General features: G+C 43.0%; 1 pseudogene; it reads right to left on the bottom strand.

Annotated features, from left to right (window-relative positions):
* Positions 1 to 17,200: 17,200 nt before the first annotated feature.
* On the bottom strand, positions 17,201 to 17,981 carry LOC134479798 (sentrin-specific protease 2-like; annotated as a pseudogene).
* Between the last annotated feature and the right edge of the window lie 944 nt (positions 17,982 to 18,925).

Genomic DNA, 18,925 nt, shown 5'->3' with positions numbered 1-18,925 from the left:
ACAGATTCTATCTCCCCTTTGTTGGGCATTTCAGCTAATCTCATCCCTGTGAAGTCCTAGGAGTCTCTTGTTTTCCTGACATCAGGGACTTGTTGGTAGCTACCCCCAGTACCCCATCCCTCACTGCTACAGACCTCTGTTCAAATTCCTGACGCTCTGTATACCATCCCTGTCTCCTCCCATACCTGATCCTGCCCCCCTCTTTCCCCTCCCCCTCCTCTTACCTCCCAAGTCCCTCCCACCCTCTACCTCCCATGAGTATTTTGTGCCGACTACTAAGAAGGACTGAAGCATCTACATTTTGGACTTCCTTTCTCTTAGCTTCATGTGGTCTGTGGATTATATCTTGGGTAATCTGAGCATTTGGGCTAATATCCACTTATCAGTGAGTGCATAACTTGTATATGTTCTTTTGTAACTGGGTTACCTCACTCAGGATGATATTTTCTAGGTCCATCCATTTGCCTAAGAATTTCATGAAGTCATTGCTTTAAATAGCTGGATAGTACTCTGTTGTGCAAATGTACCACATTTTCTGTATCCATTCCTCTGTTGAAAGGCATCTGAGTCCTTTCCAGCTCATGGCTATTATAATAAGGCTGCTAGGAACATAGTGGAGCACGTGTCTTTGTTGTATGTTGGAGCATCCTTTGGGTATATATGACATAGCTGTGTCATCACGTAGAACTATTTTCTATTTTCCAAGGAAACTTCAGACTGATTTCCGGAATATAGGACAAGACCGGTTATACCAGTCTACAATCCCACCAACAATGAAGGGGTGTACCTCTTTTTCCACATCCTCGCCAGCATCTGCTGTCCCCTGAGTTTTTGATCTTAGGCATTCTGACTGCTGAGAGGTGGAATCTCATAGTTGTTTTGAGTTGCATTTCCCTGATGACTAAGACTGTTGAACATTTCTTTAGGTGCTTTGCAGCCATTCGATATTCCTCAGCTGAGAATTCATTGTTTAGCTCTGTACCCCATTTTTAATAGGGTTATTTGGTTCTCTGGAGTCTAACTTCTTGAGTTCTTTATATATATTGGATAATAGCCCCCTATCAGATGTAGGATTAGCAAGGATCTTTTCCCAATCTGTTGGTTGCTGTTTTGTTCTATTGATAGTGTCCTTTGCCTTACAGAAGCTTGCAACTTTATGAGGTCCCATTTGTTGATTCTTGATCTTAGAGCATAAGCCACTGGTTTTCTATTCAGGAAATTTTCCCCTCTGCCCATGTGTTCCAGGCTCTTCCCCACTTTTTCTTCTATTACATTGAGTGTATCTGGTTTGATGTGGAGGTCCTTGATCCACTTGGACTTGAGCTGCGTACAGGAAATTAGGAATGGGTTGATTTGCAGTCTTCTACATGCTGATCACCAGGTGAACCAGCACCACTTGTTGAAAATGCTGTCTTTTTTCCATTGGATGGTTTTAGCTCCTTTGTCAAAGATCAAATGACCATAGGTATGGGTTCATTTCTGGGTCTACAATTCTATTCCATTGATTTCCCTTTCTGTCTCTGTACCAATACCATGCCGTTTTTATCACTAATGGTCTGTAATACAACTTGAGGTCAGGGATGCTGATTCCCCCAGAAATTCTTTTATTGATGAGAATAGTTTTACCTGTACTGGGTTTTTGGTTATTCCAAATGAATTTGCAAATTGCTCTTTCTAATGCTATAAAGAATTGAGTCAGAATTTTGATGGGGGAATTGCATTGAATCTGTAGATTGCTTTCAGCAAAATGGCCATTTTTACTATATTAATCCTGCCAATCCATGAGCATGGGAGATTTCTCCATCTTCAGAGACCTTCAATTTCTTTCTTCAGAGACTTGAAGGTCTTGTCATACAGATCTTTCACTTCCTTGATTAGAGTCACACCAAGGTATTTTATATTATTTGTGACTATTATGAAGAGCATCATTTCCCTAATTTCTTTCTCAGCCTGTTTATCCTTTGAGTAGAGGAAGGTTAGTGACTTGTTTCAGTTAATTTTATATCCAGCAACTTTGCTGAAGTTGTTTATCAGTTTTAGTAGTTCTCTGGTGGAATTTTTGGAGTCACTTAAGCACACTATCATATCATCTGCAAATAGTGATATTTTGACTTCTTTCTTTCCAATTTGTATCCCTTTGACCTCCTTTTGTTGTTCAATTGCTCTGGCTAGTACTTCAAGTACTATATTGAATAGGTAGGGAGAGAATGGGCAGTCTTGTCTGGTCCCTGATTTTCGTGGAATTGCTTCAAGTTTCTCTCCATTTAGATTGATGTTGGCTACTGGTTTGCTATTTATTGCTTTTACTATGTTTAGGTATGGGCCTTGAATTCCTGATCTTTCCAAGACTTTTAGAATGAAGGGTGTTAGATTTTGTCAGAGGCTTTCTCAGCATCCAATGAGATGTTCATGTGTTTTTTGTTGTTGTAGTTGTTTTTGAGATTGTTTACATAGTGGGTTATGTTGGTGGATTTCCCTATTGAACCATCCTTGCACCCTAGGATGAAGCCTACTTGATCCTGGTGAATAATGGTTTTGATGTTTTCTTGGATTCAGTTTGGGAAATTTTTATTAAGTGCTTTTGCATCAATATTCATAGTGGAATTAGTCTAAAGTTCTCTTTCTTTGTTGAGTCTTTGTGTGGTTTAGGCATAAACATAATGGTGGCTTCATAGAACAAATTGAGTAGTGTTCCTTCTGTTTCTATCTTGTGGAATAGTTTGAAGAGTATTGGTATTAGGTCTTTGAAAGTCTGATAGAATTCTGCACTAAAACCATGGCTTTTCTTTTTTTCTTTTTTCTTTTTTGTTGGAAGAATTGTAATGACTGCTTCTGTTCCCTAAAGGGGTTCTGGGGCAATTTATGTGGTTTATCTGATCCTGATTTAACTTTGGTACCTTGTATCTGTCTACAAAATTGTCCATTTCATCCATGCTTTCCAGTTTTGTTCAGTACAGGGTTTTGTAGTAGGATCTGATGATTTTTTTGAAATTTCCTCAGTTTCTGTTGTCCTGTCTCCCTTTTCATTTCTGACTTTGTTCATTTGGATACTGTCTCTGTGCCCTCTGATTAGTCTGGCTAAGTGTTTATCGATCTTGTTGATTTTCTCAAAGAACCAGCTCCTGGATTTATTGATTTCTTATATAGTTCTTTATGGTTCTACAAGGTGGATATTAGCCCTGAGTTTAATTATTTCCTTCCATCTACTCCTCTTGGGTGTATTTGCTTCTTTTTGTTGTAGAGTTTTCAGGTGTACTGTCGGCTGTTATTTTATGCTCTGTCCAGTTTCTTTTTTTTTTTTTTGTATTTATTTATTTTTTTATTTTATTTTATTTTTTTATTATCTTGAGTATTTCTTATATACATTTCAAGTGTTATTCCCTTTCCCGGTTTCCGGACAGACATCACCCTCCCCCCTCCCCTTCCTTGTGGGTGTTCCCCTCCCAAACCTCCCCCCATTGCCACCCTCCCCGCATAGTCTAGTTCACTGGGGGTTCAGTCTTAGCAGGACCCAGGGCTTCCCCTTCCACTGGTGCTCTTACTAGGATATTCATTGCTACCTATGGGGACAGAGTCCAGGGTCAGTCCATGTATAGTCTTTAGGTAGTGGCTTAGTCCCTGGAAGCTCTGGTTGCTTGACATTGTTGTACTTTTGGGGTCTCGAGCACCTTCAAGCTCTTCCAGTTCTTTCTCTGATTCCTTCAACGGGGGACCTATTCTCAGTTCAGTGGTTTGCTGCTGGCATTCGCCTCTGTATTTGCTGTATTCTGGCTGTGTCTCTCAGGAGCGATCTACATCCGGCTCCTGTCGGTCTGCACTTCTTTGCTTCATCCATCTTGTCTAATTGGGTGGCTGTATATGTATGGGCCACCTGTGGGGCAGGCTCTGAATGGGTGTTCCTTCAGTCTCTGTTTTAATCTTTGCCTCTCCCTTCCCTGCCAAGGGTATTCTTTTTCCTCATTTAAAGAAGGAGTGAAGCATTCACATTTTGATCATCCGTCTTGAGTTTCGTTTGTTCTAGGGATCTAGGGTAATTCAAGCATTTGGGCTAATAGTCACTTATCAATGAGTGCATACCATGTATGTCTTTCTGTGAGTGGGTTAGCTCACTCAGGATGATATTTTCCAGTTCCAACCATTTGCCTACGAATTTCATAAACTCGTTGTTTTTGATAGCTGAGTAATATTCCATTGTGTAGATGTACCACATTTTCTGTATCCATTCCTCTGTTGAAGGGCATCTGGGTTCTTTCCAGTTTCTGGCTATTATAAATAAGGCTGCGATGAACATAGTGGAGCACGTGTCTATTTTATATGTTGAGGCATCTTTTGGGTATATGCCCAAGAGAGGTATAGCTGGATCCTCAGGCAGTTCAATGTCCAATTTTCTGAGGAACCTCCAGACTGATTTCCAGAATGGTTTTACTAGTCTGCAATCCCACCAACAATGGAGGAGTGTTCCTCTTTCTCCACATCCTCGCCAGCATCTGCTGTCACCTGAGTTTTTGATCTTAGCCATTCTCACTGGTGTGAGGTGAAATCTCAGGGTTGTTTTGATTTGCATTTCCCTTATGACTAAAGATGTTGAACATTTCTTTAGGTGTTTCTCAGCCATTCGGCATTCCTCAGCTGTGAATTCTTTGTTCAGCTCTGAACCCCATTTTTTAATAGGGTTATTTGTTTCCCTGCGGTCTAACTTCTTGAGTTCTTTGTATATTTTGGATATAAGGCCTCTATCTGTTATAGGATTGGTAAAGATCTTTTCCCAATCTGTTGGTTGTCGTTTTGTCCTAACCACAGTGTCCTTTGCCTTACAGAAGCTTTGCAGTTTTATGAGATCCCATTTGTCAATTCTTGATCTTAGAGCATAAGCCATTGGTGTTTTGTTCAGGAAATTTTTTCCAGTGCCCATGTGTTCCAGATGCTTCCCTAGTTTTTCTTATATTAGTGTGAGTGTGTCTGGTTTGATGTGGAGGTCCTTGATCCACTTGGACTTAAGCTTTGTACAGGGTGATAAGCATGGATCGATCTGCATTCTTCTACATGTTGCCCTCCAGTTGAACCAGCACCATTTGCTGAAAATGCTATCTTTTTTCCATTGGATGGTTTTGGCTCCTTTGTCAAAAATCAAGTGACCATAGGTGTGTGGGTTCATTTCTGGGTCTTCAATTCTATTCCATTGGTCTATCTGTCTGTCTCTGTACCAATACCATGCAGTTTTTATCACTATTGCTCTGTAATACTGCTTGAGTTCAGGGATAGTGATTCCCCCTGAAGTCCTCTTATTGTTGAGGATAGCTTTAGCTATCCTGGGTTTTTTGTTATTCCAGATGAATTTGCAAATTGTTCTGTCTAACTCTTTGAAGAATTGGATTGGTATTTTGATGGGGATTGCATTGAATCTGTAGATTGCTTTTGGTAAAATCTGTCCAGTTTCTTTATGGAGGCACTCAGGGCTATGAGTTTTGCTCTTAACACTGGCTTCATTGTGCCCATAAGTTTGGGTAAGTTGCGCCTTCATTTTCATTATTAGACACATCCTTTCGAGGAAATGATAAAGAAACCCTCCCATCAAGTCTGTGAGAGGCAACCCACTAGGAGGGAAAGGATCTCAAGAGCAGGCAAAAGAGTCAGAGACACCACACCAAGCACTGTCAGGATTGCCCCCAGATTACCAGGACAACAATTATAATATATATCGCCATAGTTTACAGAATCAAGAAAGACTGAAAAGGCATTGTTCATCAGTGATTTACAATGTCTCTGTGTTACTTAAGAGTCCATGTATTACCCTCTTTCTCTCATTTGTCTACTTGAGATTATTGTGAAGAAAACCCCCTGCCTCAGTCTTCTTTGTATCAGCTTGCAGGCTTAACCACACCAGCATTTATTTTTAATAATGTTCTTTAATTGGATTCTTCAAAGTGATTTTTTAGGGATTGCAATCAAGTTTTGAGATTTTATCAGGGTTCTCATAGACATCACTTGTATCTTCCTCAAAACTGCCACCCAGGTCCAACAGAACACTGAGTGATCCAATTATTATTCAAGTACTGATTGTTGGTTACAGGTGATGAATCAGGTCAAAGAACTCTAACCCAAAGATTTGCTGTCTTTCTTAGCAATTACTAAACATACTAAGAGGAGCTACACTCATATCCTGTTAATCTCCTTTCCTGGTCGATTTTATCTACCAATGCTAGAAAAAAATGGGCTCTAAGCCATGGGGGAATAATATTTTGTTTAATACACTTAAACTTGCAGGCAAAAAAGGAAACTCTTCTCTAACTGCTGTAAATGGACTAATTTGTAATGAGACATCAAAGAACTTTACATCTTAGGGACGAATGAGTCAAGAGCTTTCACTGGTATTTGTCAGGGGCTAATGATCCCTCAAGGTGGACATGACTTTATCCAGTGTCTATCCCTTTGGGGCTCTTGAGTGGAAGTCAGGGGAATTCTGCATTGGCTCTTAGATCGTGAGCCAATGCACATACACTGGGGCTATCCTTTGCCAAACTAGACTGCAAAGCTAGATTCATGGAACTGAGCCTAATCTTACTCTGTTCAACAGACAGGAAAGGTGCTGTGTCTCAGTCCTTCTAAGGATCCAAGCCTCTCTCCTAGAGTTCACGTTTCAGAAAAATGTAACCTAGTGAATCTATTGTTCCTCCCAATGCTTCCTCTCTCTTTGAAGACACAGCTACACTTCTGCCTCATGGAGGTTTAATTGTTTCTGTTTGCTTCATGCAGGCACCAACCAACAGGAACTCCAGGATAAAAAGAAGCTCAAAGGCCTGAGACCTGGGCTATGGTGTGTGAGGGTCTCCACACATGCTGTCAGGACCTGTTGGTCTGCATCACAGCAGAGCCAGGACAAGAGCTAGGAAAATAGTCTCGCCTCCAGTGCGGTTGGCTGTGCTGCCAAGACTTGCTGTCTTCTGGCAACTGTCTCTGATAACCGTAGAGATTTCCATGATTTTGGGGTCTATAGAGGTTCACTGTGCCCTGAAGCTCCACTTCTCCCACAAGCGATGTAAAATGTCCTGTGCTAACAGCAAGGTCACTGAAGCTTTAAGGTCACCATTGCAGAAGGAAGGCATCATAACACACTTTCACCTGTTAGTGTTTCTTTGTTCCTTTTCAATTGACATCTTGGTGTAGGGACACACCCTCTTGGGTTGGTCACATGACACCGTGCTAAGTGCAGAGTAGACTGTGTAGGGTTATTGCATTGTTGAAGCACCAGTACCACCTGGAGTTCCTTCAGTCCCTGACATGGGCATGTGATACGCGTGTGCTCTGTGTAGCCCCTGTCCTTCATGGCCAAACAAGTTTGGGAGATGCTGAAGACAGCAGTGTTAAGGAGGGCTCTTCAGTACAGCTCTTCTTACTGTGCTAGTGTTCTCTGTGCGTCTGCAATGTGGGGAGATATTATAGGGCTGATTAATTTGATGGACAGGCAGGGGTAGAGCATAGTGCTGGGAGTGCATCCACAGCTTGGGTCTCCATCCTGGGTATTACAAAGGAAAGGCCTATACTGCCTGAGGGAACACTCCTGATTCATCCAGAGGGTCTCTGGGCCAGGATGTGCTCATTATAGCAAACAAGTGGGGCCTCCATGAGGACTACAAGGAAGCAGCTTCATTCAGCCAGAAGGAACACCAGTGGGACTTATACACAATGAAAGTAGAGATAAATACTATGCCGCAGGAGCAGGGCAAGAAGCCTAATACTTGGCTGGCATCTCCCAACGTTGTTGATGCTCACAGGCAAGCGTGTGTACTTTCTTGGAGTTTCACTGCCCTAAGATTCAAGGACATGGACCTGGATTTGCATCTGTGAGATTTTAGAAGTGCTTTTAGTTTGTTTCTTTTTGTTCTGTTTTGTTGGTAGTTATGTCAGAGGCAGTTAAGACTCCACATGCCCATTCTTGGTTTTAACTGTATCTATTAGTGTTTCTGTGTTTCCAGACTTTCCTTGGTCCAGCAAGCATTACAGTGGCCAGTGAATGTCATCCATTAGTCTTTCTTCCCAGCAATCTTTCTTTCCATCAGTCTGTGCACAACACACTCACTATGGACCAGGGACAGACATTCCTGTTCAAAGCTGGAATTGATGTGAAGAGGATCCTTGGTCCAAGCACCTCAGAAACTGAGACAAACTCCAGATTGCTACCAGTGAGAGGGATCCCTGGCACAGCTGTGCCTTCTGTGTCCCCTGTGCCTCCTGTGGAGCTTCCCTGATGTTTGCGTTGGATTCCTCAGTGCTCTGCCCCCCCCCCTGTAGAATATTAAAATGCAAACGGACTTCTTGTGTTTCAACTTCTGTCACAGTGGATCTAATCTGACAGAGCCCAGGAGAGTATATATTCTCTTTTAAAATAGTTATACATATAGATAAAGATATATTTATACTTTGCATGGGCGTTTGCCTACTTGTATCCCTCCTGTGCACCTGGTGCCTACAGAGGCCAGAAGAGAGCATCAGATCGCCTGGAACTGGAGTTGCAGAGGGGTGAGAATCACCATGTGGGGGCTGAGAACCTAACTCCAGGCTTCTCCAAGAGAAACAAGTGCTCTTAACTGCACAGCCATCTCTCCAGAGCCCAGTGGACCATTCTCAAGGACTCCTGTGAATGGGTATCTCCTTTAAGACTTCCAGTGAAGGGAGAAGACACCAACCCAACGCACAAAACCTTCCACCTACAACTTTTCCTGCCTGTCAGAGGTGCTGAGATAAAGGTGGCTAAGAACGTGTGGGAGTAGCCAACTGATGATTAATTAGTTCACCTTGAGACCCATGCCTCAAAATGGATCCCAGGCCTGACACTGCCTGGAGGTTCTTAAAGCAGAGGATGGATAGCCCAGAGACTTGGGATTAAAAAAAAACACCACTATCAAAAAAAAAAAAAAAAGATGAGTGAATAAACAGACAAACACAATAATAAATAAATTCAATGAAACCATACCTAATGAAATTCTGATACACTTGTGGACAGGAGCCTAGCATAATCATCTTCCTCATAGCAGCTTCATCAATCAACTGACGGGAACAGATGCAGAGACCCACAGTCAAAATTAGCCGGAGCTCCCAGAAGCCCAGGAAAGAGGGGAGGAATAATTGTAGGTGTCAGAAGGATCAAGGACACATCAAGAAAGCAGCCCATAGAATAAACTACCCAGGGCTCATAGGGGTTCACAGAGACTGAACCAAAATTGGACAGCCTTCATGGGTCTAACTTGGTCCTCTATGTGATGGCCGGTAGCTCACTGATTTTGTAGGACTCTGAACACTGGAGCGGGGGCAGGGACTGTCTATGACTGTTGCGTGCTTTTGGAACCCATTTCGTCCTACTGGGATCCCTCATCCAGCCTCAATAGCATTGGGGTGCCTAGTCTCATTGCAATATGATAGGCTGTTTGTTGGATATCCTCGGGAGGCCTGCCCCTTTCTGAGGGGAAATAGAGGGAGTGTGGATGGGGGTTGGGGATGTGGAGAAGAGGGCTGGCCATGGGGGAGGAAGGATATACTGTGGTTGGGATGGAATGAATGAGAGAATAAAAACTCACTCTATTAAGCATGGAACCCCCCCCCGAACTGCCACATTTTTGGGGGGTGATCTCTTTTGTATTTCTGGCATCCGTTAAGGTGGTCAAGGAGGTCTGTACATCACACACATAATCTCCTGTAAAACTCTTTACGTGGATGCATATCTAGTCCAATCCCGAGGCTTCTGTAAAAAGGGGAAAACCACCACATCTTGTCCTAGAGCACAGTCTGTAGAATGCTTCCCCCTCCCCCCCCAACCACGATGCCTCTTTTAAAATCAGAATAGTCCTAAGTTTGCTCCGAATGTTAAGAGCTGAGATCTTATTTGAATGTTGCTCCTTGGGTTTCCCCCCTCCCCTCTGCCTCCCTACTGGTGTTAGATGTTCACGTGCATATAAATCTGTGAGCAGAACCTGCTGAGTTCATTTAGTGCTGCTAGCATGTGTATCTGTTTAGGGCTGGGCACTTGGGATTGATGACCACTTAGGGGGCTTGTCTCTGAGGAGACCTTACTCTCCTTCTCAGTAGTCATTATCTGCCTATCGCTCCTTCAGCAAATGGTGGGAAGTTGTAAGATTTCACTGTCCATGTTGGCATGTCTCTAGGGCTTGTCACAGGATAGGACTTGCTTAGGTGGCCATTTTGTTCAAGTCACCGATGTAGCTTCCCTATCCTATATAGGAGACATAATCTCCTAGCAGACATCTGGGCCCTCTGGCTCTCAGAGTCTTCTGCCTCCTCTTCTGTGGTGTTCCCTGGGCCTCACAGTAGCAGCTGGGGTGAAGGTGGATCAGCTGAGCTAGGCCTCCCAATGCCAGTTTTTAATACAGTTATTTGGTTCTCTAGAGCCTAACTTCTTGAGTTCTTTGTATATTTTGGATATTAGCCCTCTATTGGGGATGTAGGGTTGGTAAAGATCTTTTCCCAATCTGTGGGTTGCCGTTTTGTCCTAATGACAGTGTCCTTTGTCTTACAGAAGTTTTGCAGTTTTATGAGGTCCCATTTGTCAATTGTTGATCTTAGAGCATAAGCCATTGGTGTTCTGTTCAGGAAATTTTCCCCTGTGCCCATGTGTTTGAGGCTCTTTCCCACTTTCTCTTTTATTAGATTCAGCATATCTTGTTTTATGTGGAGGCCCTTGATCCACTTGGACTTGAGGTTTGTACAAGGAATGGATCAATTTGCATTCTTCTACATGTTGATCACCAGTTGAACCAGCACCATTTGTTGAAAATTCTGTCTCTTTTCCACTGGATGGTTTTACCTTCTTTGTCAAAGATCAAGTGACCATAGGTGTGTGGGTTCATTTCTGGGTCTTCAATTCTATTCCACTGATCTACCTGGCTGTCTCTGTACCAATACCATACAGTTTTTATCATGATTGCTCTGTAATATGCTTGAGGTCAGGGATGGTGAATCCCCCAGAAGTTTTTTTATTGTTGAGAGTAGTTTCCAATATCCTAGGTTTTTTGTTATTCCGAATGAATTTGAGAATTGCTCTTTCTAGCTCTATGAAGAATTGAGTTGGAATTTTGATGGGGATTGAATTGAATCTGTAGATTGCTTTTGGTAAGATGGCCATTTTTACTGTATTAATCCTGCCAATGCATGAGCATGGGAGATCTTTCCATCTTCTGAAGTCTTATTTGATTTCTTTCTTCAGAGACTTGAAGTTCTTGTTATACAGATCTTTCATTTTGGTTAGAGTCACACCAAGATATTTTATATTATTTGTGACTATTGAGAATGGCATTGTTTCCCTAATTCTTTTTTCTTTTTTTCTTTTTGGAGCTGGGGACCTAACTCAGGGCCTTGTGCTTGCTAGGCAAGCGCTCTACCACTGAGCTAAATCCCCAACCCCTGTTTCCCTAATTCTTTCTCAGCCCTTTTATTCTTTGTGTAGAGGAAGGCTACTATTGTGTTTGAATTAATTTTATACCCAGCTACTTTGCTAAACTTGTTTATCAGGCTTAGTAGTTCTTTGGTACAATTTTGGGGTCATTAATGTATACTATCATATCATCTGCAAATAGGGATATCTTGACTTCCTACCTTCCAAATTGTATCCCTTTTATCTCTTTTTGTTGTGTAATTGCTCTGGCAAGAACCTCGAGTACTTTATTAAATAGGTAGGAAGAGAGTTGGCAGCCTTTTCTTGTTCCTGATTCAAATGGGATTGCTTTAAATTTCTCTCCTTGTAGTTTGATGTTGGCTATTGGTTTGCTGTTTATTGCGTTTAGTATGTTTAGGTATGGACTTGAATTCCTGATCTTTCTAAGACTTCTAGCATGAAGGGATGTTGTATTTTGTCAAAGGCTTTTTCGGCATCTAATGAAATATTCATGTGTTTTGTTTTGTTTTTTGCTTTGAGTTTGTTTATATATAGAAGTAGTTCTTTTTTGAAAACATATATTTCATTTATATGAGTACACTATAGCTGACTTCAGACACAAGAAGAGGGCATCAGATCCCATTATAGAAATTTGTGAACAACCTTGTGGTTGCTGGGATTGAACTCAGGACGTCTCGAAGAGCAGTCAGTGCTCTTAACCGCTGAGCCACCTCTCCCGACAAGAGTAGTAGCTCTTAAGGGTGATTCCAATCTCCCTTTGTCAAGATAGCAGCAGTCTAGTTCAGTAGTGTCTGAATGCCAAACACAAATCAGCAGAGGGGCATCATCCATCAAAATCCTCCACACCTCCACAAATAGGCTCCCATCAGCAGGAGTGATGGGACCAGCTGGGATTCAATTAGAAGTTATCTGCTGTGCCTCTTAACAAAGTAAAGATCAGCCAAGATCCACACCAAGGAAGCATTGCAAAGCTAGCTATGCACACACTCTGTCACTGTCTATTGAGTCCTATTTATACTCTAGTCAAACATTTCATGTCCTCCCATGGGTCCTGCCTCAGCAAAACATCATATGAATCTGCACCACATAACAAGACCAAAGACTTCCACTTTAGGGGACATCTTGCTGTGCCAGTCATTACTTAACTCCCCCCCACACACACACACAGAGAGAGAGAGAGAGAGAGAGAGAGAAAGAGAGAGAGAGAGAGGGAGAGGGAGAGAGAGAGACTAACCACACTTTTAACACTGTGTTTAGAAATCTTCTTTACTAAGGTCACCAATTATCAGCTTGGACTCCATACATACATATGGGGCACAATTCAGCTAAGCTTGTGGCTCATATACAACACAGGTCTCTTTCCTCATATCTAACAACACAGTTGTCCTCACCTCCCCAGCTTTTCTTTAATATGTGCATTCCTACCCACCTTCAGCTTAGGACATCCTGTGTGTTATGGCAATTTAGCTCTATTGCACCCCTTGCTCCTCTGAGTCTTCCTCACTCAATGAGCTGTGAGCATCTGTATTTCTCCCACAGTCTGTCTTGGTCTGATCTAGGCTTTCTTGACAGAAAATCATGCTATGATGGCTAATCATGGTTGTCAACTGGACTGCATCTGAAATCAGTTGAAACAGGCTGAGTATTCCTGTGGGGGATTTCACTGATCACATTATTTGAAGCAGAAAGACCCACCTTTCTACCAGTTCAGGGACTTTTGTCCCCTTTCTTCCTTGTTCTAGGATAGCACTTCACGTGGTGACAATAAACACACAGTGAGGAAATGATTTCCCTCCCTGAAATGTTTGAATCAGATATTCATTATTATTTCCGCAGTCACCACTCTGCAGTTAGACTTTGCCCAAGCCAACTGTACAGATGTCCCCAGAGAGCATCTGACGACACCTTTCTACACTTGTCCCTTCAAAACATCCCAAGGCTTTCAGGTAGAGCCAGTCTTGAAGGTTTTAAAGTAGATCCGAGCTTCACACCTTCTGAAAATCCTATCCGAGAGAAGAGCCTATGTTGGTAAAGCATCTTGAAACATTTGACCTTTTCACAGAATATTGCATCTTCCAATCATAGAGCAGAAGATGCAATGTGATAATTTGGGTGCTGTTTCTAAAGTCCAGTTGTGAGTTCAATAGTCTCACTCAGCACAGCCTCAGAAGGCATTTGGAAAGGACTAGAATATTGTTGGTTAAGGCAACTAGAGTCCCACTTGCATCTACTGGGCAGAGCACAGGAATTCAGTTACAAACACCCCACTGTGTGCAGGACAACTTGTACAGCAGAACAATATGCAACCACAGTGTCCACAATAATGTCATGTAAGGGTTTTACTGCAGGCACACGGTTGTATTCTTATTATTAATTTGGAGTGCCGATTGGAACAGGTCATTTTCATTAAGCTGTTTTTGAAAAATAGACCAGTTTCATCTGTGATTTGGTTTGTTGTTTGTTTGTTTTGCTTTAATCTACTTTAAAATCTCTTAGAATTAAAATCTCAAAATTCCTTTTTTTTTTAAACCAGAGCTTAGGCCATGCGCTGAAGACCATTCAGGGCTGGCTAAAGATCCTGAGATCTTTAGTGTACATCCAGAGATCCTGGGATGGTGGCCCTGAGTCATGCCAGAGCTGAGACCCGACCAGATTCTAGGCATAGAGCTTTGCGCAGAATCTACCCTGCCCTTCTGTGCCCCTCCATGTTCCATGTTCTGTTGCTATGGCCAGGCTGAGCCAGCAAGAGACTGACTGGACAGCAAGGGGTGCAAGGGGGCTTCTGGTGGCGATGATTTCCAGAGAGCAGATCTCTTCCCCAAGCACCTGTGTTACAGCTCTTGTGACAGAAGCTCTCAGACGATGGAATGATTCCAAAACACCTTTAATTCTGAACATGACATTTAAATACTGTTTCTTTGGATGGGTCAGACCTCATCTACATATTTGGGGGCGTGGTCTTGTCTCTATGACTGATCTGTCTTGAGCCTATATAACCTATGGTCTTGTCTTTATCCGTGGAGTGGGGGCTTGGGGCATTCTCTTGAGCCTATGTAACCTGTGGTCAAGTCCTCACCTCTGGAGGAGGGGCTTGGGGTATTGCTCTAGGTGACTGGTCTGTCTCAAACCTCTCTACAGGGGTTTGTGGGGGGCTGCAGCTAGTAAGGTCCTGATCTGGGAGGCTGGGAATGCGCCTGCTGTCCCTTTTAGGGTCCCCAGGGTTTTGACCCGTTTCGACCAGGAATCAGAGAACCTTTCACTGCCTGCCAGCCCACAAAATGACTTCATACTTCACAGCACTTGTTGCTCTTGCAGAAGACCCAAGTTCAAGACCCAGACCTACCTGGAACCTCACAACCATATGACTCCAGTCCCCAAGGTCTGAGAACTTCTGCTCACTTCTACAGACACTAAGCATGCACCTGGTGCAGGGACATACACACCTGCAAATTGTTCACGAAATAAAATAGATCTAAACCTATACGTTTAATGATGTATCTACCAAGCCTATTTCTTTGTATGCTAAAATTCATATTTCATAAAATGATCATAAATGACTCAAACAAAAATTAATCCAATAATTCCTCTGAGTCTACCGTAAAATAAAACTAGGAAATTTAAAATGTGTCTTTGATTTTGCTTAAAAGTCATGAATGTGCATTGATTTAACTGTTTAATTCTTATATTTTGACAGGTTTTAAAACAATAAATTTTTTGAGACAATAACAAACTTCTACTGCAGAATTTAGGGGAGGTACCAAAATTCGTCCTTTATTTAAGATTCTGTGAGTAACGGTATAAAAGTGATCTTCCCTGAGATATTTGATCTAGAAAATGACTTAAAATTGCATGGCTGGTCAAGCATGACTTTTAGAATACATCCAACAATTTCTAAGTTTCAATAATCATGGGACAGTGATTTCATGTCAATAAGAATCAACTGGCATCTGGTCACTGTACTCGTTTCCTTGACACTAAATATTGTAAATGCTTTAATTAATTAGATTCAGCAAACCAAATACACAAAGTAAAGCTAAGTTCCCTGGGTCATTTTCAGCCCAATGCTGATACTGTTGCAACCAATTCCAAGGCAACTGTTTCAGATGTGCCTGGGAAGATTCTGCAAGAATACCAAGAGGAAGGTGGCTGTGGATGTGGAATGGTCAGAATCTTGAGACAAGGTATTCATATACAACCTTGACGGCTCCCACCATAGTAACATTCTTACCTCCATCCCAGAGGGCTAGGATTAGATAGATGTCTCTGCACCTAAGCTATAGCCTGGTTTTTCTGTTGAAATGATCTGACTGCAGTGGTCCATATTGCAAGAGAGCAGACAAATATGAGCTTGTGATGATGATGCTATAGGGCTCGGAGGTGGAGGAGAAAGGAAACAGCCATCTGACCATGCCTGTTCCAAAGGAAACATAGCTAAGTTTTCCTACTGGTGGCTTTTGCTCTGATTGCAAGATGTGAGCTTGTTCTGTATGTACAGGGGTGTGCACATGCATAGGTATGCTTGCCCAGGCATGGACAGTCCAGACATCAATGCTCCCATTACATGGAGGGTATACGTTGCTGCAGCTCTACAGGGCACTGCAGTGTTCTGTGCTACTGAGTTTGTCCTCTGTTCCCTTACAATCCAGGATAGAGGAGAGATCCTCACTAATGTATTGTATCTTCATACTAGGCACTAAGAAGAGACAATCAATAACTAACATGGAAATGTATGAACAGTTTACACTAATGAGTCGACCCCCCCATGCCCACCCCTGATGAGTTGCCACACTCCCACCCCTGATGGGTCACGCCCCCCCCACCCCAGGTATCTGCTTTCCACTTATCTCAGACAACCTCATTATACCATGTAAGGACAGCAAAAACAGACCTAGGAAAATATGTTCAAACAATACTAAACTTTATTCAATAAAAACTTCATGAACAGAAATGCAAGATCTACAATTAATAGAAAAATTAAATTCAAAATTTCATATAGAAAATACATTGTTGTAAGTTTGCATTATACATACTATACAGTACATACACTAAAAAATATCATCAAGTCTGCCTAGAAACGGGAGTAAAGCAGTAGAACACATGAACAATGAAATATTTAATTTCAGTACCCTAGATACAAAGAAAACATTTTAAAAAGATCCTATAATTGAATAATTTTGGAATGTGAAGTTCTGCACAGCACTCACACGGGTGGGACATATTCAAAGAGTCCCGGGTTTAAAAGACACACTTAGCAGAACAGACACTTCACTCAACTTCCAAGAATAAAACAGACCTTCTTAGTCCCAGGAATAAAATATCTTAAAATGTCTATGCGAATTTTCTCAATGATTCTGATGGAGCCTGTCTCAAGGGCCCCATGGCCACAGTACAACACTGTGAAACAGTGAATATTAAAGACTAGGAAGCAGTAGAAAACACCTACAGTGATTATTTAAAACTTATTTTAAAAAACAGAAAAGTTTTTTTAATAAAGTGAGTGAAGATCCCAACATTAACCTAAGATCAAAAATCCAGTGTTTAAAGCAGCATCCTTGTGAGCATGCGCTGTGTCTGTGTCGAGCAGTTTCTAACTTGTGCCGGGCACATCTATCTCCTATATTGCTTCCGGTGCAGCTCTCCCTTGTTCCAGGTTAGCATTACTTGAAAGCCTGTGGGGCATCCCCCACTCTTTACACTCCAGAACCTGTTTCAAGGCCCTTCTGACCACCCTGCCTGAAGTCCTTGGCTCCATCCACAAAAGCCTTCCCAGCAGCCTCAGCAGCCTGGTGGGTGAGGCTACAGGAGGCTCTGGTGCAGGATTTCCCACACCATCCTCTTCCTAAACAGGGGCATGTGCTGCTGAGAGAAGGTGATGGGGCGGCCTCTGGAGATGTAATCTGCGTATTTGCAGGTAAACACACCGCAGTCCCTGTCATTCCCCTGCTGAGGAATCTTCTCTGTTGGCATGCTGTACTGCTTCCATTCCGAAGGGTTCAGATCCACATGCCTTCTGGCTTTGCTCTCATCCTGCAGATAGTGGAAGATCAGCTCAAGGACATCTGGTCTCTTATGTCCCATGGAATCCAGGTAGACAATACTCTTCTCTCTTAGGTCTGTCACCACCAGGCTCCAGTGCACATCCAGGTGAACCGGCACCAGAATCAGTTCCTTTGCAAAGAGGTTTACTGCCTTGGTCCATCTTCGGACTGATCTGTAGCCCCCACTCTTTAGCTTGGTGTAAAAGAAGGTGTTAAATGCATAAAGGGCAGGGTATCCTTGAGTCTGATTTCTGTCCACGAGAAGATTCATGTAAAAATTAATGACGTTGTCATTGAGCCACGCGCTGTCACTCAGGGTGCGCATGTCTGCTCGAGTGATGGTCATATTGAAGGCACAGCTCAAGACCTGGTCTTGTGGCCCTGGGCCAAGTGCGCTACTGATTTCCTTTTGCATGTCCGCTGTGACCAGAGGGCCATGGTCCAGCCCTGTGCTCTGCTTTTGGTCTTGAGAAGCCTTTTCTTTGGCGTCAGCTATTGGCATTTGTTTGGGGAGAATGCCATTGCTGACTCTGTTTTCACAGATTTGAGGTGTTTGAGAAGCATGAATCTGTGCATCCACACAGCCTTTGATGTCCTTTGAGGAGTCCAATGGGTCCTGGAAAGCATTCTGAGAGTCTGAGCTCACAGAGCCCCAGGGTTGACAGTTTCCCAACAAGCTTGGGTACATTCCATTGAGGTGTTTCTGAACATATTCCTCTATGTTGCTGTAGGGACCCTTTGGTCCATTACCTCCTCCACAGACTTTGTCTCAGTCACAGCCTGTTCCTCGGGGCCTTTGGTGAACTCTGGGGTCTTTTGGTGGAATGGAACCTCTTCTTGGGGGTTCTGTATCAGACCCTGGCCTGGCTTTTCAACCCCAAGCTCTATTTCCCACTGCTGTGGTTTCAGCCTCTTCAGAGGTAGGATGGGCTCTTCATGCTGCCAAGCCTTTTTACCTTCTGCCTGGTACTTCCTCTTTTGGCCTCTTCCTGAATGTTCACAGTACACTCTCCCTTGCTGCTTGCCCAGTTGCCATCTACAGGGGCCACGTGGATGGCCTTTGCTCACCTGTTGGCTCTCTGCTATGGCACAGCTTTCTGATTGGCAAGTCACAGTGTTTGTCAGCCAGACAATCATTGCGGGCTCAGTTGTTGTCTTCCTGGATAAAGGATCAGTTAGTATAGTTGCAGGTGTCTTATCCATACTGTACATGTTGTTCCAAGATCAGGAACTGCAGGGTGAAGAGTTCAGGCTTCCGTTGGCCTTGGAGACAGTTGCAAGGTGAATTCAGACGGAGGGAGGCAACAGTATCCAAGAGTAGTTCTCCCTCAGCTGATGATCTGCCCTTGTCTTTAAGGTGGCGGTGGATTACCAGTTCAGGCACTGCCTTAGACCCGGTAGGAGAAGTGAAGCTTCAGGGCACAGTGAACCTCTGTGGACCCCCAAATCAGGGAAATCTCTATGGATGTCAGAGTCACCCACA

Source organism: Rattus norvegicus, chromosome 7 (assembly GCF_021556685.1).
Source record: "Rattus norvegicus strain SHRSP/BbbUtx chromosome 7, alternate assembly SHRSP_T2T, whole genome shotgun sequence".
In the NCBI taxonomy this organism is placed as follows: Eukaryota; Metazoa; Chordata; class Mammalia; order Rodentia; family Muridae; genus Rattus; species Rattus norvegicus.
The sequence above is the reverse complement of the archived record's forward strand: the minus strand, read 5'-3'. Positions and strand labels throughout refer to the sequence as shown.